A 13,049-nucleotide genomic window follows, 5' to 3' on the forward strand; every position below is an offset into this window, starting at 1 on the left:
AGAGCCAAATTATGGAAAGAGCCCAGATGTCCATCAACTGATGAATGGAAAAGGAAGATGTGGTTCATCTATACAATGGAACGCTGCTTGGCAATGAGAAAAAATCAAATCCTGCCATTTGCAGCAACATGGATGGAACTGGAGGGGATTAGTCTAAGTGAAATAAGTCAGTCAGAGAAAAAGAGATATATGTTTTCACTCACGTGGATCTTGAGAAACTTAACAGAAGACCATGGGGGAAGGGAAATATGTTTGTACTTAAAAAACTTAATCTCACCTGAACCCAAGAGAGCCTTCCTTTACGCTGAATTGTCTGAATGTGAACAAACTTGTTTTCTTTTCGAAATTTCTATTGTATCTTCCATTATGCCCCTGTTTTTATTCCTAAAATTGCTTATAGTGCGTTTTTATTTCAAACAAGACACAGAACTGTTGTATTACTCTTTTATAAACTGTATTTATTACAGAAATTTTATTACTATCAATTCTACCTTCTTTCTAATTTTTCTTTTTTCCCATTTTAACAATTTTTTATCTCAGCTATTCTGCTTTCTAAGGAATATCAGTGTATATCCTTTTTCATTATATCCATTTTAATTGAATTCTTATTTGTTTTCTTCAGAAAAAAATTTCCTTTATTGTATCTGTGGATTTCTTATCTTATACCTTCTAGTACCTTCTATAGAAGTAATCTATCTGTTGAGGATGCTTTTGCTGTCACTCATTTAGAACTTTCTCTCTCATGATTTCCCATCTCAGCTGTGTTTCCTAAAATCTGAAAGAGTTACAAAGCTGTGTTCCACTTTACTCGTTTAATTGGTATCTCAGTCTTTAATACCTCCAACAAATAACTCAACATGGCACAGAAGTCTTGGGTTATGATCTTCTTTTCCTCACCCACGTATTCATGTCCTTTATCTCCATCTTTCTGTTTCAGCCCATTACGATTTTATTTCAGAGTATCTATACCTGCTTACTTTTTTCATAATGTGAAAAGCTTCTAGAATGTTCCTCTTGAATACCAAAGTAAATCACAATAACAGTCTTCCTATGCATCTTCTAAATGTGTCTTCCTTGTCCTCGCTCTACTATATATTTTCATAGGTCCCGTCTTGATTTTCTCCTCTTCCTTTATCCATAGATACTAAGAGAATTCTGTTTCCAGACTTAGAAGGAAAGCCAGTTAAGCATCCGACCTCGGCTCAGGTCATGATCTCAAGGTTGGTGGGTTCGGGCCTGCGTCGAGCTCTGTGCTGACAGCGCGGAGCCTGGAGCTGCTTCGGATTCTGTGTCTCCCTCTCTCTCTGCCCCTCCCCTGGTTGTACTCTGTCTCTCTCTCTCTCTCAAAAATAAATAAATATTTTTTTTAAAAAATCTATTTATAAAAAAAATTATTCCTAATCTGAACATCTGCTGGTGGTTTCCCACCGTCAACTCCTTCCTACAACACTTCATTCAAAAGGCAGGGTCCTTGGGCCGTGTGCAGGGCCGTGTCCCCTCCCGCCTGCTGCTGTCTGACATCCGGAAGAATGGCAGCCGTTCGCAGGCAGGTCCCGCAGGACAGAGAGCATGGGTGGGTCGTGCAGAGGTGCCATATGCTGTTCTGTTTCCCTTTGTTTTTTTCATTTTCCCACAACTAACTCTAGGTTTTGGAGAAATGAAACCTTTCTGACTTTTTAGAAAATACATAGTTGCAGCTTCAAGAAACAAAAGCAAATTGTCCTATTCAAATAGAGAGAGAGGTTCCTCGCTTCAGCTCCACATGCTGGGCTGTCGGTGTCCAGAGCCCTCAGGTACCAGTGAGAAGCCCCTGCAGGCTGCCCCGGGGCTGCCTGTCTACACAGCATTCTGAATTATCGAATCCCGCTCTGGCTTTGCTTACTGCCTCTTCTCGTATGTGCTGCTCTCTCTCTCTGCATTCTTCTCATATGGACACTGGATCTTTCACACAAAATTCCACACATCTTCTCTGCGGGTTATTTTCATCTCTTTATTTTGCCCCCTGAGTTCTGGAGAATTTAATAATGATGTGTTTTAATTCATTGATTTATTTCTTTGGTTTTCACAAAGGAGCAGCCCGTGGTAAATATCAGTTAGGGTTAAAAAATTAGAAACTATTATACCTATTCTCGCTGATTTAGGGATTTCTCAGTCTCATGTAGTGCTGTGTGGCTGTTTCTTACGGTACAAAACTCCATCCCAGACCAGGAATGTGCATTTGACAATCCATGCCGCATCCCAGCGGATATAGTGATATTTTCACATAGGGGTATGCGACATTTTCCCAGGCCAGAGTTTTCCCTGGGATATTTTGGGGAAACTTGTGGGTTTTTTTTTTCTTTTCTTTTAGGATTATGAGCTGAAAACATAATAGGCCTGGGACTTCTGATGAGTCTCTTTCCAGATACTTTGAAAGGCTGCACAGAGTAAGACAGATTTGGGGCCAAAGTAAAAGAAAAGCAGAGACAAGTACCGTTGCAAAATAGATCAAGTTCATGACATCATTTGAGTTTCCGCATCAGCCCATGCCTGAAACTAAATTCATTCCACAGGAATATGCAATTGTGTGAACCAATAAATTCTTTGAGTTAATCTATTTTATTTTGTGGAATCCAGAATACTATTATGTTTAATTTGCCATTACTGCCTATTATATTCTATTTAATGATACAGTTTCCATTTCCACTGTGAGCACCTTCCTGGCCCTATATTCTTCCTTCTCCATGACTCTCTGTTGTAGCTTTACACATGAAATGAGAGATTTTTAAGCATTTTCTTTCCGGTTATAGTCTTTCAAAAAAAGTATTTCTCTGAGATATCAGATCGTTCTTTTCCCTATTGAATATTTTCAAATGTCTACTCATAGAAATGTTTTGTTGTGAACGCCCACTCAAAACCAGTGAATATTGTATATCAGGGTTAATACAGTTTGGGGAAGGTACAGATTGTATACATTCCTATTTTTATCTTTTAGGCATCAATGAGAGAAATGGAGTGAAGGGTGGGTGGGAATTCACTGGTAAAATGTTTAGTTTGTAAGATCAGGGATCCAAGGACTGCTAGAACCAGAAGAGATTTCCTACCACAGGAGTCATAGAAGACAGTTTTCATTGTCTTCTCAAGTTTTTGTTTTCACATGTTTATTTTGGTGGCCCAGAGTTACCCGGGTCACTACTCCGGCGCCTCAAGCTATCAGAATGCCTGCCTAGTGACTGATTAGTCTCCAGCTTTATTCTGCATGTTTTCTATACAAACAATTAGCCAAAATCAAGCACTATGCATGTGTTCCTTTTTTTTTTTTTTTTTTTTTTTTTTTTGTGGAATTTGGTTCTAGGTATCAGATCTGTGTTCCCTCTACATACCTGTTTAGAGGCTGTCATCATGGCCGGTCTGGCCCTAAGAAAGAGATGTTAGAGATGCCTATGTGGCTCAGTCGGTTTAAGTGTCCAACGTCAGCTCAGGTCATGATCTCGCAGTTGGTGAGTTCGAGCCCCACGTCAGGCTCTGTGCTGACAGCTCAGAGCCTGAAGCCTGCTGCCTATTCTGTGTCTCCCTCTCTCTGCCTTCCCCCACTCACACTCTGTCTCTAAAAAATTAAATAAACATTAAAAGTGTTTTTAAAAAAGAAAGAGATATTAGTGGGCAGCTACTGAGAGCTGTCGTTTATCCATAGTGCACACCCTGGAATTGTGAGTGTTCTCAGCTGGTCTTCCTTGAGTCTGTTCTTGGCTATTCCATTCATGATGATAGTTTGTGACTTTCTGATTTACACATTGTAGCTTCTCCTAGATCTGAGTATTATAGTAAATTGTTTCCTATTCCTTCATTAGAGAAAGAATGAGGAGGAGGAGGAGGAGGAAGAGGAAGAAGAAGAAGGGAGGGAAAGAAAGAGGAAGGGAAAGCTGGAGGAAGAAGGGTGGGGGGCTGGTGGGGGGGGGGGGGAAGAAGGGAAACATGTCACTTTAAAGTCCGGAGAACAATAGTAGCTAAATGCAGCTAATTTGCATCGACTGCTATCTTAAACCTGAAGCGGTGTGATCAGATTTCCCAGGAGTGGTTTTGCCAACAATGCAAAATGTAACAACACTGTTTGCTTGGTAGATTGCTGTGAGTCACCTCTACTTTTCATCATCTAAGCCTTTCATTTAAAAAAATAGGTCTTCTGGCAGTTTAGATAAGATCATTTTTCTTCTCTACCCTTTTATTATTCTACTTTCTGAAGGCAAGTATGTGTGTATTCGTCATCAGGGCTTCAGCACAAAATGTGACATAATTGGCAACTCATTGAAGACATGGGAATTTTCTCTTGTCTGCAGAGTAATCGTTTCTTCTAATAAGAAACACATGTGCAGACTTTTTAAAAAACTGTGTCTAGACTTGGGATCTTTCCCAAGAGAGTTTCCAGGTGTTTATCTAAGCATAACGGGCCAAATTACTACATTTTAGAGGCTGGGAAATAGGAATGCATAACAGAAGTCTAAACGTGACTGGACGGCCTATAATTCCACCGTTAATTTGGAAACTGGAGAACCTTGAATGAAACTCGTATGCTGGAATTGGGGGATTGAATTTCATGTGAATTTCTATTTGTTAATCTCAGCTGATGCCCTTGATCTTGGTCCCCTTCCACTCTGGGCTCTGCTCTGTCACTTGTACGATGTAAGTTCCCGTAACTTAGTACAAACGTTCACAGTAGGTCCGTGTCTTCAAATCTCCAGTCACTTAACCCAATTGTGCTAATTCATTGGTAAACTCAAATCCATAATACTCACTGAGATCCTAATCCAGAAAAACCCAAAGAGTACTCCTGTGACTTGACTGCAGGAAGCTTATTCATAAATTTCTCTTTTCTTCCTTGAATGAACAAACTAAATTCTCCAAGGTTCTCCAAAGAAAATTGGCTGTGGCAAGTCAGTTACCTATTGTCTTTTGCCCAGATCCACTCTTCTATGCGGCATCGTGAGATTGGAAGTGTTGGGGTCCGTTTCTTTGCGGAGAGATTCCGTGGTAAGTTCTGCCAGCAGGGAGGCCTGGGAAGGAGGAAGGAGGGAGAACAGCTCCCTTCTTCTCTCCTGCAGGCTGTCGCTGGCCACCTCGGTGGGGCACTTCTCCCAACAGCAGAAATTCATTCTAGATTCCAGCTCCCTTCAATACTCCCGAACCTTTATCATCAGGGACCTTCAGAGATTCTTCAGCTACCCCCTAAAACTATATATAATAAAATCCCCTTCTCAACGGTCTAAGTTCAAGCTCCATGGCGTCCTGCCTCCAAAATTATATATTCTGATGACCCCAAATGATTTCCTTCCTTCCTTTTCCCCCTCACACTAATAGATGACAACTACTGTGTGTTTGTGTGTGTGTGTGTTCTGGGCTCGCTACTTGTTTCTTCTCTGTTCTTTTTTTAAATTTTTATTTATTTTTGAGAGAGACAGAGCAAGGGAAGAGCAGAGAGAGAGAGACAGACAGACAGAGCGTGAGCAGGGGAGGGGCAGAGAGAGAGGGAGACACAGAATCTGAAGCAGCTCCAGGCTCTGAGCTGTCAGCACAGAGCCCGACACGGAGCTGGAACTGACGAACCTTGAGATCATGGACCTGAGCCGAAGTCAGACACTCAACACACCAATTATGGTACAGCCAATTCCTATATTTAATCCCCTCAGTTGAAATACCCATCACAGTTTCTACTTTTATGACTCATTCCTAAAAGATACATTATTTAGTAGAACTCCACAGATCTTTAAGGATGAAATGCTGGTTCATGGCTATTGTTCTGTAAAATAATTTCTGTCCAGTACCAGCCTACAAGAACTACCAGAAGTTTTCTTTCTGGTAGGAATGAGTATGTATTCACAGCCTTGCCTCAAATGGATCTCACATCTCCCCAGACTGTCATGATACGTCTTCAGAGCTCCTAATCCTGTTCACATCCCACAACTGTGACACTGGCCCAGCGCTACAATGACATCACACTGATTGTACATGATGATTCACAACTCATAAGTGTCTCAGCTGGCTTAGTAAGAAGCATGCACAGAGGGTGGAAGAGGAAACCACACAGTGTCAGATGCCTGTCACTTCAGTGAAGTTACTCACAGTACCTCACGCAAAGCATGGCTGTCCTTTGGAGTCTTTTACAAGATACACTAGGAGAATCACAGCACAGATTATTGCCAGTTTGGTTCAAAGTCATGCCCTCTTTCATAAACTCAATAACTAGAATCATGTTTCCCCTTCTATGCTTAGGTGGCCTTGAAGTTCTAGAAGGTGTCTTGCTGAACGGGAGTCTTTCCCTTCCTTTTCTCAAAAGTAGGAGTTTCTCTTATAGGCATTTTCTGAACAACTCAAATGAGTGTGTCCCTTGCTGTATACTTGTGAGAAAGAACTTCTCTTGACTGAGGAGTGATCATTTGCCATATCTCAGCAAGTGGACACATCCCTTTCCATCTGCACAAGCTTCACCATCAGGACCTGGTCAACACAAAATACACGTCCTGACTTTCCTCTGGTGCGTCCTGAGTTTTTATCCCAACAGTTGCTGGTGTTTTTGTGGGGCTTTTCCTGTTTGGTATTTTTGTGGGTAGTTTAATGGAAACTATAAAATGGAATTTGAGGGGTGCCTAGGTGGCTCAGTTGGTTAAGCATCTGACTCTTGGTTTTAGCTCAGGTCATGATCTCATGGGTCATGACCCTCCACTGAGGGTGTGGAGCCTGTTTGGATTCTCTCTTCCTCTCTCTCTACTCCTCTCCCACTCATGCTTTCTCTCTCTCTCTCCCCCCACCTCTCAAAATAAATAAACTTGAAAAATAAATAAAAATAAAATGAAATTTGAACTGTTTTAATTCAATTTGCTATCTTCTCCAAAGTGTGTGTGTGTGTTTCAACAGAAGTAAAACCACAGTTTAAGATTGTGTCGCATTAGTTCTGCCAATGATAGTTTTATTGGATTATATAAAATCACAAGCAATTAATAAAATAGTGACAAAACAGAAGTAAGATAAAAAGCTATTTTTGAAGCAGATATATGAAGTCTCCAGGTGTAGGCATCAAATTGTCTATTTCTTGAGAAGGTAATGAACACTGAAAATATTACTTTTTTACTTTTTAAAAGGCAACTACTGATTACTGCTGATAATTACCAATCAGCATGCAAATGCAAAATCCTAACGCTCTCCCACTGCCTAATATCTGCCTGGGAAAGGTAAAGATGGAACATCTGGTTTTCTCTCCCTACTCCCCTTGGGTGACTTTAAACAAATTACTTTGGGTCTCTACACTAATAGTTGCTTTGCTAAAATAAATGAATTTTATTTGGATGGATTTTATTCAGATTCATTTCTATGGATCAAGAGCTACTCCCCAGGATTTGTTCCATCTGAGAGTATTCATTCCAAGCAAGGAACAAATAAATGATGGATGGGACCACAGGATCGGTGGCTGTTGCTGGTTAGTTTCTTCTCAGAACTGATACGATGGATGTGCAGTGGATGGACAAACCTTTGTTTTTCGTAAGGTCAATGCGTCAATAAATCAGTAAACCCTGAACTGGAAGCTAAGTGGCCTCATCAGCGTTTGGGGTACTTTGAAGAGCATGAAACATTTATAAGAGACCATTTTACTCTCAAGACGATCCTGATCTAGCCAGGAAGAGACAGCAGACAGGTAGGGACAAATATGGTGCCCATGTTTAAGAGACACATGACGTGATGCTGACTGTCAAGTTCTCACATCTTAGTTCCTGAGGTTTCTGCAGCTGCGTCTCTCAATCCCACCTAAAAAGGCCTTGGGAGGGGCGCCTGGGTGGCTTAGTCGGTGAAGCATTCGACTTTCGCTTAGGTCATGATCTCGCGGTTCGTGGGTTCGAGCCCCTCATCGGGCTCTGTGCTGACTGCCAGCTCGGAGCCTGGAGCCTGTTTCAGAGTCTGTGACTCCCTCCCTCTCTGACCCTCCCCTGCTCACGCTGTCTCTCTCTCTCTCTCTCTCTCTCCTAGAAATAAAAAAAAAAAAAAAATTAAAAAAAAAAAAAAGGCCTTGGGATTCAACTCTTCTCAATATCTCCAGGCCCCTCCTAAGTGCTTGGAGGCAGTTCTGCTATTTTGACAGCCCTTTGAGGATCTGAGAACCTTCCACAGCAATGGGCATCTGTAGCTGTGCCACAGGCTTCTCTGTCTCAGTGCAGGGCACTCATCACACACACTCACCAGCGGGACCTGGGATGCAGGGCCTTCTTCTTCAGAATGCACCAGAACTCAAGCCCTGACTCCTCTTCAAACTCTCCTCTCACCCCTGCGATACCAAGACTGTTCTCTGGTTCCAGTGAGTGGGAAGTCACATTATGACCCATCAAACAGTCCTTATGCCAATCATTTGTAAGTTGCTTTTTACGTGAACATGCACACTTGGCAAGCGAAGGCATGCTTGGCCGAAATTCATGTGTTTGTTTACGCTCCCACCACCGTTACTGGGTTCTACCTCAAGCAAGTATACATACGTAGTGTGAGGTTTACTCTTCATGGTGGTGGGTTTAAATCTGTGTTTCTAATCATTTTAACAATTTGAAACTTGAGGACAGATTAGATTGTCATTTTTAAATTCATGAGGTAGCTGACAATTCATTTTGGGAGTGCGCGATGTGTCAGCTCTGGTATTTTGTTTCTGTCTTGTGCGTATATTATAGTACTATTTTGGAATGAAAGTTTCTTCCAAAAATCATTTAAAGCCACCTGTCCATTTTTTTTGAAGACTGACTTAAATTTAAGAAATATAATTTAAATGACCAACTAAGCTGGGAATGCAGAAATTACAATACACTCATCCAGTAAAAGAAAGAGTGAGGTTGTTAGGTCCCTGCTGATGTGTAGATCCCTCCCCTCCCTCAGGGACCCCACTGACTCATCATGGGGTCATACATCAGTCCCTTCATACAAGTAAAGCTAATACTTTCTTTCTTTTAATTTTTTAATGTCTTATTTATTTTTGAGAGAGAAAGAGAGTGTGAGCAGGGGAGGGGCAGAGAGAGAGTGAGACGCAGAATCTGAAGCAGCTCCAGGCTCCGAGCTGTCAGCACAGAGCCCGACGCGGGGCTCGAACCCACAAACCATGAGATCATGACCTGAGCCGAAGTCGGACGCTCAATCGACTGAGCCCCCCAGGTGCCCCTAAAGCTAATACTTTCTTCTCAGTGTTGACATGGACACTTCTTTAGCGAGCAGTTCTCTCCACTAGGAGAGCCTTTTAAGGCCTAAGCTTTTGAAACGCGGTCGCCTTTTCTCTGCCGGAATGTGCTTCCATGTAGTGACAGAGAGGGGAAGGGTCACAAGATCATAAGAAATTGTGGGAAGAAGAGACAACACATCCATATAGATCAACGCGCTTTCACGCCTTCCAGGATTGGGATGGGGAACCGGAGGGCGAGGCTTTCTAGATGGGGAGAAAGTGTGGACAGAGTGCTGGATCGGGGGTCTCCAGGGGTAAGGTAAGGATGGGGTTTCCAGACGGGGGGGGGGGGGGGGGGCAGTAAATGAGACCCTTCAGGAAAGAAGTGCCGCACTGGAGTCAGACTGAGCCGCTGGTGCAGCTGGTAAGGGATTGATGTGTGACCTCCGTCTTCTAACCCCATCCACTAGCAACACAACATTATAGTCGATTTCTGATCTTCACCTGATCTTTTTTTTAAATATTTTATTTATTTTTGAGAGAGAGAGAGAGACAGCATGAGCAGGGGAGGGTCAGAGAGAGAGGGAGACACAGAATCCGAAACAGGCTCCAGGCCCTGAGCTGTCAGCACAGAGCCCGACGCGGGGCTGGAACCCACGAACCGTGAGGTCATGACCTGAGCTGAAGTCAGATGCTCAACCGACTGAGCCCCCCGGGCGCCCCCTCCTGGCAAGGTCTTACATCCGCCTACTGCCCTGTGGCCACACAGTCACCCAGGCTGCTGCTGCCACCAGCCTGGCATTGTGGGAGTTTGGTCCTCCCTACAGGCGTCGCTCCCAAGGGGCCCCACTGCCCAGGCTTCGCCGCCTCCCCTCCCAGCTACAGCCTTGCCGTCCGGCCTCATCAACGGACTCTGTCACCCCCACAGGGACTTGGTCTCTTCTGCTTGTGCCAGGGACACTCCTTGCCCCACCGCGCTGTGCTCCCCAGATGTGACCGTGATGCCATTTCCTCAGCGACGCCCACCTGCCCTCCCCCACCGAACGGAGCCAACGCCCCTACTGTGTCATTATTGCCCATCACATTACCTTGTTGTCAGAGGAAATGCCATGGTCTTGAATGCCCTTATAAATAAATAAATAACCTTTATTTTTTTAAATATCATTTCAGGGGCACCTGAAGGGTTCCGTTGGTTAAGCCTTGACTCTTGATTTTGGCTCAGGTCATGAGCTCAGGTGGTAAGATCGGGCCCTCAGTCGCTGAGCGTGGAAACTGCTTAAGATTCTTTGTCTCCTTCTGGCCATCTCCCCCCGACCCCAACTCGTGTGCCGTCTCTCTCTAAAAACTAGAAATAAAATGAGAAAAAAAATGTAACTTAAGCATCCAATTTAAGAAATTAGGAAAGCGGGAATATAACCAGTGGTATTGTAATAGTGCTGCGTGGTGACAGGTGGTATTCCCACCTGTGGCGCTCAGCATAAGGTACAGACGCGTCAGGTCGTTCACCTGAAGCTAATTCAACATTGTGCGTCAACTATCCGTGCACACATACACAGCGATAAAATAAGCCCAAAGAAGCAGAAGGGAGGAAAGATATAGGCTCATAAAAAAATTAAAGAACCTAAAAGAAAATTGTAATTTTGTGCAAGGAAGTGAGAATCCCCATGGAGATTTCCTAATAAAATCCAAGTGATTAGGACGTACCTTAACAAGTGAAATTATGTCACAATCAATTACCAGTGAAGAATGAGAAACAGGTTTTCTAAGAAATAGCCTCCAGGGCGCCTGGGTGGCTCAGTCAGTTGAGCGTCCGACTTCGGCTCAGGTCATGATCTCAGGGTTCATGGGTTTGAGCCCTGCCTTGGGCTCCACGCTGACAGCTCAGAGCCTGGAGCCTGCTTTGGATTCTGTGTGTGTGTGTGTGTGTGTGTGTGTGTGTGTGTGTGCGCGCGCCCTTCCCCTGCTCATGCTCTCTCTCTCTCAAAAATAAATAAACATTAAAATAATTTTTTTAAAGAAATGGCTCCGAAACAAATATTTTCACAGGAGAATCTGCAAGTGCTGCACTGCTCTCTGTCCCCTCGGGGGAGGTGGTGGTCGGGGTGATGCACAGGCAGCCCCCTGCCCACGTCAACATCCCTGTGAGAATCAGCTAGCTACGTTATTCAGAGAATAGATGCGCTCTTTGAACTCCAATTCAGTCCCTCTCCCCTAAGTAAAATGACCAACTGAACTTCTAAGAGAGTTCTTTTTTTCCAGAGTTAATCTGAGTTTTCTAGAAGTAGTTAGATTTCAATACATATGAATTAAAAGTAGCTAGACGTTAATGTATTACATGTAGTAATTATAAACATAAAGTCATTAGACATCGGGACTCATTAATCAATGGCAATTCATAAGTGAAGGTGACTACATGATTACTAACATTAATGTATGTAGTGATCAATATGCTATTTCAATATCTAAAGCACACAAGACTTAATCAGTTGATACGTGGGGCCAAGAAATGGTGGCCGTGGGTCAGGAAAGATACGGGCACCAGGTGGTATCAACAAGGAACATTTCCACACGCCATATTGCAATATGACTTTGCCAGAGCTCAAAAATATTTGAAAGGTTTGAAAATATATCACTTCATATTCAATTTTCTTGTCAAAATGACTATAAATGATCACTTTAAAAAAAGATTTGCTTTTTAAAAGCTGTGCCAAAAGAATCACATTTGTTAAAAGAGACATGACAATTTGTCTTTTCACTTTGCGCTAAGCATGACTCGAGGCAGGAAATGTGAAAACGTATTCAGTTCAAGGGGCTCGCTTAACTGCTGGTTCTGTGGTGTCTAGTGCGTTAGTGGATGCGCTACTCCAGAGAGAACTCACGCAAAACGAGCCTTGTCACGTGTAGGTAATGGTACATCCCCCTTCAGATCTTCCCATTATACCCAGTGGTGCATTGGTAACTGAGCGTTAACTAGCTTTCCAAAAAAGAAGTCTTGATTTACAGAAGTTGCCAATGCGCCCGGTCCACAGACTCTAAATGCGGATGATTCTAAGCTAGCAGCTCGATGTCGCCAGAGAGAGATGCACACAATTGGCTCTCGTGAGCTGGAACGGCTCCGGCACACCTCGAATTCTAGACAAACATGCACATCGCAGCATCGCAGGCGAAACCAAGAATTATCGTGAAATATGCTCTTACTCGATAAAATCAAGATGGTTTATATTAGGAATCGATGACGTGTCATGTTTAACAATCATGAAATATCTATCTGGCCGCAGAAGTCAATATATCTGTTTAAAAAGTTAATTCCAGGGGCGCCTGGGTGGCTTAGTCGGTTAAGCGTCCGACTTTCGCTTAGGTCATGATCTCGCAGTTCGTGGGTTCGAGCCCCGCGTCGGGCTCTGTGCTGACTGCCAGCTCGGAGCCTGGAGCCTGTTTCAGTCTGTGACTCCCTCTCTCTGACCCTCTCCTGCTCACACTGTCTCTCTCTCTCTCTCTCTCCTAGAAATAAATAAAACATTAAAAAAAAAATTAAAAAAAAAAAAAAGTTAATTCCAGGGGGCGCCTGGGAGGCTCAGCAGGATGAACATCTGACTTCAGTTCAGGTCATGATCTCACCCACCGTTCACGAGTCTGGCCCCACGTCGGGCTCTGTGCTGGCAGCTCGGAGCCTGGAGCTGCTTCAGATTCTGCGTCTCCCTCTCTCTCTGCCCCCCCCCCCCCCCCCGCTCACACTGTGTCTCTCTCTCTCAAATAAACATTAAAAAATTTTTAAATAAGTACATAAGAAGTTAATATGGGAAATCTTAAACACTGACAGTTTGACTATGTGTTGATAACACATCTGATTTTTGAAATTTAATGTAGATATAATTTTGATAAATTTACTTTT

Source organism: Hyaena hyaena, unplaced genomic scaffold (genome assembly GCF_003009895.1).
Source record: "Hyaena hyaena isolate Hyena2069 unplaced genomic scaffold, ASM300989v1 scaffold_13, whole genome shotgun sequence".
NCBI lineage: Eukaryota > Metazoa > Chordata > Mammalia > Carnivora > Hyaenidae > Hyaena > Hyaena hyaena.